The 12589-nt window shown below is 37.8% G+C and overlaps 1 protein-coding gene across 4 annotated transcripts in view; it reads right to left on the reverse strand.

Annotated features, from left to right (window-relative positions):
* Positions 1–5010, reverse strand: part of LOC127957939 (rho-related BTB domain-containing protein 2) — a 46641-nt gene extending 41631 nt beyond the window's left edge. The window contains exons 1-3 of one of the 4 annotated variants that reach the window (XM_052556661.1): positions 4788–5010; positions 4316–4421; positions 4140–4225 (exon numbers count right to left, since the gene is read on the reverse strand). The gene's annotated coding sequence lies outside the window, so the exon portion shown is untranslated. Of the gene's footprint in view, positions 1–4139; positions 4229–4315 lie in introns of all 4 variants that reach the window. The other 3 variants (XM_052556659.1, XM_052556660.1, XM_052556658.1) reach the window with 3 other exon arrangements.
* Positions 5011–12589: the final 7579 nt, after the last annotated feature.

Here is a 12589-nt window from a genome sequence, read left to right on the forward strand (position 1 = left end):
CATTTGCACTATATGTATGTAACTAAATTTTACTTAAAAAAAAAAAAAACTATCACACAGAGAACAGACCTTATAGTTTTAATAATGAGATAATTACCAAAAGTTATTCTTTAAAAACAAAATTGGATTGTATGGGAATACATTTTTTTTAAAACAATATACCATCAGATGAAAAACTTCATCTAACTTTAGGAGTTAATGACTCCTGTAGTGGCAAACAGTCTTAGGTGACTGAGTTCATGCTCCCCAAAAGTGTGTCAATAGTTGTGCAATGTGCAACCCTATCTGAAGTCTCCATTGATCTTGAAGCAAACACAAATGGACAGACTGACGGATAGGAGAGGGAACCTGGACTAAGACAGGAAGGTGACAGGGTGAGGAAAGGTGGGGGGGCAGTGTACTTTATCACATAACACTTGACTGTCCCGGCATCTCTCAGCACTGTCACTCATGTACTGCCTGTGTCTGTGTGCATGAAACATGTTCATACCACTAAAGCTTTTACAACTAAAGCAATGAGGTACAATTTTAAAAATACAGTTTTACCATTATAAACTATTAATAGAATTATTAATTTAATGACTTCATGATTTATTAATTGGCAAGTGTGAATCTCTTATTAGCAATACATCCATGTAGGCTTCTGTATCACTCTTTTTGCTCAGACAGGGACAAGTGTGAAAAGAGTGAACCCACAAGTAAAAAAAAAAAGATAGAAAAGTGGTGAGAAGGGGGATATAACTTTTAGCAAAGTTTCTCAATAACTAGTCTTGGCTTTAGGCAGCATGCTGCACACATTCTATTCACAGAGAGGCTGATTCAAAAGCTCACAAGCACTGCCTAAAATCACCTGTTCCATATGGCTGGCGCTTTCCTTGATTTTTATCATTTAAGTTTTACTTGAGGCACTTAATAATAAGTAAACCTGATGCATGACCAGAATTGGATATTATACTTGTTTTTCTGATATTTGTCTGTGAAAGAATCAGTACTGGATGGAAGTACAAAAATACACTTGTATTTAAATTCTAAATAAAACTAAATAAAACATTCTAAACTGCTATTTTCAGAGTATTTTCTCTACAATCTGCTGCACCACTGTTTAAATTCTTTATTTTGACAATGTTTCAGTGCTCTTGTCGATCAAACAGTAGAGCATGGTGCATGGGTTTGATTCCAGGGGATGCATGAATTAATTAAATATATATGAATGCAATGTAAGTTGTTTTGTATAAAAGTATCTGTCAAATACATAAATAGACAACACCCCACACACAAAAACAAAAACTGAGGTTGGTCACTGTCTCTTTCTAACTAAGTTGGCAGTTCTTCTCCAGAATAAGGTACAATAAGGAGCAGAATTTCTTGCTATGCTTTTCAAAACGTTCACTAACTCGCTGCATCAATGCCAAGTTCTGAAATGAAACTCTAGATGGCTCAGGATGATGGGTCATTAATGCAAAGTGATGATATTCACAGTGTTAAATACTTGACACAACCTGATCAAGCAAACCCCAGCTCCACCTGTATAGATCCGCTACGGGTTATTTTATATGCTGTTTGTGCAGCAGCAGTATGTCTTAAATGCTCACAGCAGTGTAGTTCCAAGCAGCAGCAGCAACATACCAGATCCAAGACCAAATACAGTAACACTGCCATGTCCATTATCATGCTAAAATCTTCCAAGAGTTGTCACAATAGAGCTAGTTTACAGTTTGTTTTTTTCTAAAATACATCCTTTTCCTACCTTCCATATTGTCTCATTATCACTGTTATATGACATAGAGTAGCTATTTTGCTGTAACTCATTCTCACTCTGCTTTTCGAACTCTCTCTTTGTCTTTTGTATGCAGCAGCGCCTTCTTCAGCCGAAATATTTTTCTCCACAACCCCATGTGAGTCTTCCCAAGGATCTCCTCTCTTCTTTCTCCTCCCGTTCCCTCTCCCACTCTTTTCTCTCGCTATCAGTCTGTTGTCCTGGCCTCAACTTTCTTTGCACACAGACTCTCCTCTTTCAAAAACAACTGCGAGAGCAGCCAAAAACACAGAGGGAGACAGAACACTGTACAATGACTGTCTCTCTAAACTGCTTTGCTCCAGCACAGACGGACATCATGTGCTTTGAGGAAAAGATGCATGTTTGTTTTTCCCCCATGTTTGTATATGTGTGTATGCAGAGGGTCAGCTGCTGAGAGGCGCCAAGAACGAACAGCACTTGCCTACATGTGATGTCATGCGTGTATTTAGTATACAGAATTCTTCCCACGTGTTCTGTGTGCATGCTTCACTCATCCTGTCATGTGTTGTGACACGTCCCTCTGTCTGCACACTGGAATTTCGACCTCTCTATGTATTCCTACTGGAATCTGGATGGCGCTTTGCCCTTGTAGAGAAAGTGGAATGTGGAACGCCCCCTCCCCCATCTTGTATAAGGCCATAGGGAGCCCAAGACCAAGTTAAAGATGTTGTTCAATACACTGCCCCAGGTCTTATATAGTTCCCAGCTGTGTGGAGCTGGCCAGCTCCTTGGTGCTCAAGAGGTCTGGAATGTTTGGAGTGCAAGCATGCTGGAAAGCTCAAGTCACCAACAACAATCTCTTTGAGATGAAGTAGAGAGAGAAAGAATGATAGAGAAAGAGAGAAAAGAAAGAAAGGGCGGTAACATATTCCAGTCTGCCTCACCCAAAAAAACAGAAGTTTAAGTTCCATGACAGATAACAAATGGATGTAAAAACATACAATTGTGTTCCTAAACTGTCTTTAACTGCCAGTAATAATGTATTTAGGGTTCTCATTGTTTGTCAGGTTTGCATTGTCCAAATAACACAATCAGCCTTAAACTTATAGATACAGATCTGAGTTTAAACATTTGACACAGCAAGTTCCATTAACTCATACAGTAGATATGCATCATAGCATAAAAAGTCACTGATTAATCCACAAATCAAAGTGGAATAACAAAGAATTTTCTTTTGTAACTGTTATCATTATTGAACTGCAAATATAGTTGGTGGGTGTTTCCCACAATAATTATGAATATTAGCAATTACCGTGCATTTATTCTTGCTACTCTGATTCATTATTAATACAATAGAGCAGTGAGGGTGCGGTGTGGATTATGACTATAGACAGTCAGTGTTTACTCAGCTGAGCAAATTCGTAAAAATTTATGTGGAGAAATGTGGAGCCAATATGACTTCATTACAATGTGCTATGCACATCAATTATGAAGGGAAGGACTGAGATTACTGTAACTGTAAACGTGCATTACGTGTTGCTGAAGCACAGGAGTTTTCAATCTTAGTGCTGGCAGGAACTTTTAGCAAGACTCTTATCTATCCCATGGACTCAATGTTATAGCCTAACTAAATGTTATTTTGTAATAAAATTGAATAAAATCTTTAACTACAGTATGACATTTAACAGGTGGTTGGAAAGAAAAAATTTGATATAGCTGGGCTGTCATAATGTCATTACCCAGTGAACTCCTTGAGTATCTTAGGGATCCCTGGTTAAACATTCTAGGAAGTGGAATCCTGAACCCATGTAATTTACACCAGTGACACACACACACACACAGATTTGGTGTGTGTGTGTCTACAAAACAAACACTGGTTGTATCTCAAAACCTACTGAGCTGCCTTCGTGGGCATCATGTGCGCCTGCAATATTTTTGACAAGAATGCGCCTAGTGAATGTTATCTATGCATAAATCATTCATCGTTATGTTTTTGGAGATTTTAATTCTATTCATTATCTTAATTTTTGTTCAATATCGTTTGTGTTTTTGGAAATTTCATTTAGTTTTTTTTTCAGTGAAGAACCACTGAGAGGGGTTGAAAAAGTGCAATGAACAGTAGGCTATCACTGCAGTCACAGGGTGTCACTTTTGCACCACTTTGATTTAAGTTAAATTTATAGGCAACAATTAAACTGAATTTTTGTAGCCTCCTATTTTAGTAGCAATGTTTCACAGCGAACTACTGTAGAGTGAGATTTAGTAATGTCAACTTCATATTGACATCGCAAAACAAGGGATTGCGTTTTAAAAACTGAGAAAAACTCTGCAAAACACTCAGTACAGACAGCAAAACATTAAATATTATATCAAACTTAAATTTTTTGTTAAAAATACCTACCTTGAGATTTCGCCTCGTGAATCTTTCGGGTTACACGCTTCAGTAAAGTGCTCACTGCCTTCTACAAAACCATCCAGTTATGTGTCCTTCTTCCATAAAGATAAAACAAAAAGGAGTTAGTCATCGAGCTGGGACAGCCCAAAATTCTTGGGAGGGACAGTAGCCTTGATACTGACCAACAGTTCTGAGATCGACGAGTCTCTTCCAAACAGACAAAGACGAAGTGTGCTGGCGTGGTGCTGATGCGAGTTTTCTGTCTCGCCCTTTGGGAGTTTGTCACGCCTTTGAAAAGAGACGGGTACGATTATCTCTCTACTTTGCCACAACTCTGAAGGAATGCAGCTCGTAAATCCAGATAGCGACGTAACCACAAATCCCAAAATGACTAAACAAAGCAGGTCTCTCAACTGGTCTGTGGTTCAAATGAATCGCGCGAATTAAAAAAGTCGCTGTGAATCATGTGAGTCCCTCAGCGTGATAACAGGGAATGTAAACTTTTTATTATTCAGTCCTCGCAAACGTGTCCAAGTTGTCAACGGGCGGTCAAAAAACTATGCCTGCGATTCCTTTGTCTCCCCTAACCCATCCTCCCACCCTGTAACATGTGAACTGCCCCTGTCTGTCTGTCTGTCACATTGGCGTGCTCACCGAATCGCGTCCAGTTGCCTTTTGCCCCCAAAGCCGGACTCCGTCTCGCTCTGGCCGCTGTCATATGCTGTCCACTTGCTGTCCTGTCAAGTCCACTGACGAACCCCAGCGCCTATTAGCAGCGTGACGACACTGACACTGACACTACAGCGCCACTCCCATCCATTCATAAAGTGGAGCGCCAGCGTTTCTGCCTACAGCTCGCGCAGGAGCCCGTGGAAGGTCCACGGCGCGTGTTCGCTCGCCGCTCAAAGGCTGTATTTGTGCAAGTCATGTGTGTCCAAACGACTGTGTTTGCTACACAGCCATTTCTGTGTTCTAAACATGGCTAGATGGTTAAATTTAGCTATGAGCTAATTTGGGTTCGCAATATTGTGATAAGTAAATGCTATCAACAGCACACATAAGGTAAACATTGACGTCAATTAATTTATTTCCATATAATCAGTGACTTCCTCTCAAGGAACGCATTAGGCTACAGCAGGCTAAATATTTACAGTGTCAGATCAAAATAAATAAAAGGAATGTAAATATTTAAAACATAAATATTGTTATCAAAATATGAAAACGAGGATAAAAAAACTAATTAGCCTAATCAATTTCACCCTAATTTTAGTTATATGTTAGTTTTTTTGGATATCGATGGCTTAACTTAATGTAATACACAAAAAGTATTTCAATGGCTTGCAAAACTTCCCAATTCAGTCTGCTGACCAGTCACAATGTCACCAATCATTTAGCAAAGGAAAGGCACTGTTCTATTATAAGCCAATCATTGTGCAATAAATCACTTTTTTTTTTCTTTTTTTTTTCTTTTTTTACAGAAAATAGTGAACACTACCTGCTTTTCAGCATACACTGTTGAAAATAAAGTTTCCAAAGGGTGTTTTTGCAGTGATGCCATAAAATAACCATTTTTGGTTCCCAAAAGAACCTTTCAGGGAACAGTTCCTAAAAGAACCACTTTAAAGTCCATTTGAACCTTTTTCGACTATGAGAAACTTTTCCGCATTTTGCAGGTTACATGGATGTTCGAGGTTCCATTGATGCCAGTAAAGAACCTTTATTTTTTAAGAGAGTACATCATGGATAGTTAGGAGTAATTGTCTATTTGTTATCTTTATGTTTTGCTAAACACGCACTGACATAGTACAGACCCACAGGGGACATACTCACTGGTGAGCATAAAGCATTTTAAACGTGCTCCGCTGTGCAGTCGGTTCACCTCTGCTGGTCCTGTCAGAGCGCTTCACATATGGCCCGCATCAGTGACACACATGCAGCTCCATCTTATTACAGACACACCTGGGGCACATTCAGCGGGGTTTGTTATTCTAGAACATTTCAGCACATTTCCGAGAAGAGAATCCTACATGTGATATGAGACTGATCCATAAGCAAAACTTAAACTTAAATAAACGCTCTTGGGAAAATATTTGCTCGTCAATATATCAATGTTAAAATGTGGCCCATATTAATAACAAAAAAAAAGTCAAAGTCGATATAAAATTGGGAACTTTCTCTACAATAGAATTTATACAGATTTAAAAAAAAATACAAATGAGCCAGAAACCATAATATCACATTTCTAATAAAGAGTTGTAAAATGAATAACTAAACAATCAGACTAATAACAAATAGATCAGAAAGTCTTAAAATGTGCCCAAACTAATTATTATTATTATTATTCAGTGAAGAATTCTATTCCATAGCACTGACAAAGCGAGAATTTCTTTCTGTTTACGAAACAGTAGACTTTTCCATAATGAATGAGCATCATTAGGTGATGCTGTTTACTGTTCAATAAGCTTAGAGACCCTTTCTGAGAAGTGACCTGATATTTCTTCTTGTAACATCCTTTGAGTTTTTCTGAATAATTATGTCACACACTGTTATTGCTGAGGCTGAATGACAGGTGAACAGTGTGGTAGAAATAGATCAGGTTATTCACCTTAACACCCATTATTATTAGTTAGGACAGGTTTTATTGTAATTTGCGAAATAAACATTTTTAACAAAGAATGTTGGAAACCAATGTTGGTATATTGTTAACAGGTATTTTATTTAACTATTTAGCTGATCGCTAAAATAACATGTTCAGCTCTTCTTGGAACATCATGATAAAGAATACAATACATTTTAATTTTTTAAACATTCTAAGTCCATAATATTTCCTCCAATCGCTTTGAGCTCGGTGTGAATTGAGTTTAGATGAATGAATGTATATATAATGTACATGTATTTTCAGGTGGGGTTATTTACATAGCCCGCTGTCCAAACTAAATGACCTAGTTTATTTAACCTTGTGGCAATTGGCGATTTCAGATATCCTGGGATCAGTTCCAAGAAAAAAGCTCCCTCATGCTTGCTGCTCTTTTCCAGAAAGTGTCTTCTGAAGTAGGCCAGTAGGATGTGTCCAGACTCGTCCCTCTCAGTTAACATATGAAGTGTCTCTGAAGCATTTGAAAAATCTGTCTTCATCTTATTTTCTAGAAATAATTAAGTATTATATCTGATTCATGGTTTCCACGCAATCAAATGACACTTTTTGGGGGTTTCTAAGTCTAGAGTTCATAAACAACAATGAAAAAAAAAAGAGAAAAAAAACCACACAAGTACACTTTTATTGAATTGTGAACTTGTGAATCCGTTTGTTTGGGGATTTTTCTGTATATGTGCAGTCTACAATACAACAACAAACTGTTGCTGATTCCCCCAGGGTTTTTATTCCAAAGTGTCTTTCCCAGCAGTTTTCTTTTTTGCTCGGGCTTCTACCCGACACTATTGATGTACCAGTGGGCACAATGGGGAATAAAGGTGGCTCCGGTGCAGTCCACTGCCTCTCTCCCTTCTCCCAGGGGAGTAAAGTGCTGATCATTGGGTTGGAAAGACCTTGCGTAGGCTGATTCTAACAAAGCCAATGCTGGCCAAAGCCATAGACACATGAAAGACTAGGGGTTAAACCTGGCCAGATCAATTTCTCTCAGCAACTCTGCGTGTCCCTGGCACTGAACAGGCAGAGCCTACAATAGCTTGTTTTCTGTGGCATAGAGCCGTGCCATTCTCCTCACTGATCCACTTTACAAAAGCCCATTACAGGGGTGCCAATTGAGCTTGAACAATCACCCACAAAAGCTGTTATTTACATAGATTCTGTCCCAAGGCTCAACCCCTCTGCCCCCACCAAAAAATGTCCAGCGGCGGACTAGTTGAACTCTTCCCACTGTGTGAGAACACTTTTAAGTCCATCTGCAGAATCGAGATCACTGAGCTGTAAATACATGGAAGCTTTTGTAGGTAAGGACATGAGAGCTAACAAATAATTAGGAATAATAATATTTTGTTTCATGATTTAAATAATAAAAATGTTAATATAGATAAAATAATACAAATATTTTATTGTTTTATATTTTGAATGTATTATACTGTAGTACTTATTGCAAATGCAAAAAAATAGTTCAAATACTATAACTACCTACCACAAATATATAAGTTACTTACGGTACCTGTTATTCATTATCCCCCCGCCCCACACCTCCCCATTACATGAACATAACAAATAATGATTATATATTACACAAACAAAACAAGAATCAATAAATCTAAAAATTACAGAGAATAAGTACATGAACACATTGTTTTAAAACAAGAATTAAGAAAATGGTTAAGACATATATATATATATAATAAAAGAATAATAATAATAAATAATAATAATAAATATCTCTCTCTTTACGTTGTTGTGCTGTAAAGTTGATTTCTAATTTATGGTAATTGATGACATTTATATTCTGACAATAAAAAATTCTAATTGCAGTAAAATATGTTGAGTATACATGGATCAAATTGGTGGGTATAAATCTTTCTTCAATAAAAGCAAAATGAAACTGATCTATTTGTTCATGAATAAAATTACAATTCTTCTTTTAAAATGGTCCTAATAGTTTTTATCGGGGGAAAACTGTGTCACTGAAGCCCATCGCTGTTGGATAGCAGGTGTTACTTAGAGTTGAACTGAACTTCTGAGAATTGAGTTTTTGCAGGCAGCCCATCCACACACCTGCGCTCTGCATGAGACGGTCTGATCTGATCTGGGCTGGGCTGCGCAGCCCAACTGTACCCGCCACATGCCCATCCTCAGCGTGGCTCACCACTGAGCACTATGAATAGAAACTTAGCAAACGAGGGATAAGCAGTAGGCTTTGGCACATGCCACACTCCCAGCAGCGTCACACCTCCTAGCAGCACTTTGGGGTCGCCATGGAAACAGGGACGACTACAGCTAACGCTGCGCTGACATCTTCCCATCATGCCCACTCAATATGATTAACATCGCATGTTTATGTCCTAACCTCCACAACAGGTGTGTGAGTTTTCCTCTGAAATGTGAGCGTCAGTGGAGTTTGGGTCAGCGGAATATTACAATAGTTCAGGTGAAAACCTGCTTCAATCCCCTGGGAGTTTCCTCAAATTGTTTCTCACAGATTGTGCTCTCAGGTTCTGAATGCTTGCTAAGATGAAAGCAATATCACACATTCCAGACTGTTGCTTTGTATTAACCTTATTCACGTCTCCAGGTTTGGAATGTGGAAGTAAACTATAGAATTGTAAACATCTGTAGAAGTGGCCTACATGGGAGAAGAGGAGACCATAGCAAACTTTATATTTGCATGCCCATTCGCTCCATCTACAAAAGAAACAATCTGATATTCAAGAAGTCAAATGTGTCTGCAGTCACTTCATCAGCAGCTGAATTAATAACGGCACGCTAACAAATAATTTTATAAATGTGCATTATTATTAGCGCTATTATTTATATAAAAACAGCTAGATTAATGACGTTTTACTGCAGAACTGCTTCATCATGTTTAGGTAAAGGAGGGGTCAGTTCAGACCAGCAACAAGATTAATTGCATGATATTTATTTAAAAAAGTTTAGTAAACAAGATGGTAATACTGAGAAGGCTAACTTACAGTTTAAACAACATTGCCAGTTTTATTGTGTATTTTCGCTCTTCCAGTTCTACCAGAAAAACTTGGAGGGCTGGGGAATGTTAACATTATTTATTCCATAAAGAATTCGCAGATTGTAGCAAGCTACAATGATTCAAAACTAGTTGTATAGAAAAGTATGTTTGGCCAGAATAGATTCCTTGTATTTGGCTCATGTGTTCAAGTGTGTGTAGAACTTATGTTTACCGAATGGAACACACTTACAGTATAAAAATACAATGTTTACAGAGCTTAATTTAGATTTTCAGTACTTTGCATTTTAAAAGAAACTTCTAAATGTCTGTTCAGTAGTCCCTATATGAATTCTCACTTCTAATTAAATGACAAATATTATTTGCAATGATGTACAAAATACACATATACTCATCTTAGCAATAAAATGTCCATCCTCATTAACTGCCTGGAAAGACAAAACGAACAGACTGCCGTATTTTTCTTTCTGCTCTATTTAGATTTCTGCTTTTGTTCACCTCTGATCACGCTGTCCAGGCCTGAGTGCCCATCTGGAGGCCACATGGTCCATCAACCCGGTCTCCTAAACCCAGTCAACAGGAGAATTCAGGAGTTCTATTTCCAGGGAATGCCGATGTCATGGCCTCTAGGATCTTGTGACTGTGGTGTCTGGAATAGTGAACACCGACTGTTAATATGCCAAAGTTAAAATCTGACTTCATGTGTATCAGTGCTGACATAAAATTTATATTTGTTTGTGTTTTATTTATTATTAAATGTGATGAGAAGTCTAGAGTCTTGTTGGTTTCAGGGGACTGAGGGGATTGGGGTCAGCTTTGTGTTTTAATGTTCATGTAATTATGACTAGGTTCAATTTCTGCTCGGCTCAGCAAATTTAGATCCTCTCAGAGGGCAAAGGCCAGTGTGTGTTATGAGTGTAGTGGGTTTCCTTGAGTGACAGCACAGCTGGAGCATATAAACACACACATATACACAAGTACACACAGTTGGAGAAGAAAATAACCTACAGTACTCCCCTGTTTGCTCACAGTAATTATATATTATGTAACTGATATGTCTCTGTTGTGGCATGAAGCCAGTTCACTGGAGCTGTCATGTTTATTTTTTATTTTTAATATGCTAAAACATTGGCTAATTCTACATCCTTTGAGGCAAAATGTATATGACATTGTTATGTATTTGGCCAGTGAGTGAAGGTTTGCACAAGCACACTGATAAGAAAAATAACAAACATCTTTGCACACTCTATTGAGACAAGAAAATATCGCTTACACTGCTATGTCAAAGTCCTGTTCCTGATTCAACAAGTACTAGTGCGGCATTTAGGACAAATTCAGAAATGTCAACAAAACCTAATGGCTACAACACTGAAGTCTGTTATGGATGAATACATGTAACTGCTCTAGATCTAAATCTTAAGTGTATGTTTGAGTGCACCGCAAATCACCGGTTTCCCATGTGATACAGTTCAAAACATATTGAGTTTTAAGCTTGACATATGAAACCAGGTCTGAACACTGAAAAACTTACCCAGAACTCCCTGGTAAGACCTTGCTGCTCTGCAAACATTATTAGTTGACATAATCATGAAGTGGTAATACAACTAAATATCTAACTAAAACATTAAGTTCAAAGGGAGTGCTGCATTCAAGCCTGAGAACATACTTTGCGATTGTTGTTTGAACTGAAATTTTGAATATGAGAATCATAAAGAATTAAATTCCATTTCCTTATCAGTTCCGTTAATGTTTTTTTTTTTTTTCCGTAAGGAACATCTGGGGGTAAATGCAATTCCATTGCCAAATGATCTTTGATCTAATGATCTGCTGACAAAATGCATATAGTTACAGTCTGATTCATTAAAGAACAAACTCATTCAAGTGATTTGTTCAATTCGTTTCAATAAAACAAACCAAAAATAACCTATTCATAAGACTTAATAGTTCAGGAATGGCAAAGTTGAAATTTATGCCACTGAAAATGAGGCTGTGAGGTATAGACTAACAGTCTCTGTAACTACTTGATCCAGGTATACTGAAGATCATGTTAAAATCTCACAAAAAACTTTTTTGTTTGCTTTATGTTTTTGTCGACAGAAAATCTTGTGGAAATATGTCTCATCAGCTGAACAATCAGTATGTTGTTAAACAACAATACAGTCCATTGAACACACTTTACCTCTAAAATCATTTTCATTCCTATCAAAATTAATAATACCACTACTGATGATAAGGTCCGTTTGTTATGGTATTTCCTTGCCAGTGGCGGAAAAGTGTAAGAGAACATTACTGGCCCATCATGGTATGAAAATACCACAACTTGATTTGTTTTATGTTTTGGTGACTGATTTGTATGAATTCTTACAATCTAACTGGTAGGTTTTTGTACAATCTGCTGATTGAAAATTAAGTTTAGAGGAGGACCTTCCTGCTGTCATGAGATAACGGAGATCCAATTGAGCATGGGACCTGATTGGGACCACACCTGTATTTTTTTTTAAATGCAACCGGTTCTGATTAAGAACCAAGTCTCTGTTGCCAATCTGTGAAAATGTTTTGAACTGACATATCACATATACATACACATCTATACATAGCCTATAGACCATATTTTTACTCTCTCTCTCACACACATGCACTTACACATGCTACTTAAGTGTTATCTCACTTTTCGGGGCCAGTGTGGTTAGTTCATGATCAAGTCCTGCTACACACCCTTACCACTAGTCAGAAGTACTCTGCCCCTGCTAACGTGTTGATCTCTGAAGCCTGTCTGCCAGTGCCAAGCCTTTGGTCTGTCTACTCACTCCTCTGTGC

The sequence above is a fragment of the Carassius gibelio genome, chromosome B5, assembly GCF_023724105.1.
Source record: "Carassius gibelio isolate Cgi1373 ecotype wild population from Czech Republic chromosome B5, carGib1.2-hapl.c, whole genome shotgun sequence".
In the NCBI taxonomy this organism is placed as follows: domain Eukaryota; kingdom Metazoa; phylum Chordata; class Actinopteri; order Cypriniformes; family Cyprinidae; genus Carassius; species Carassius gibelio.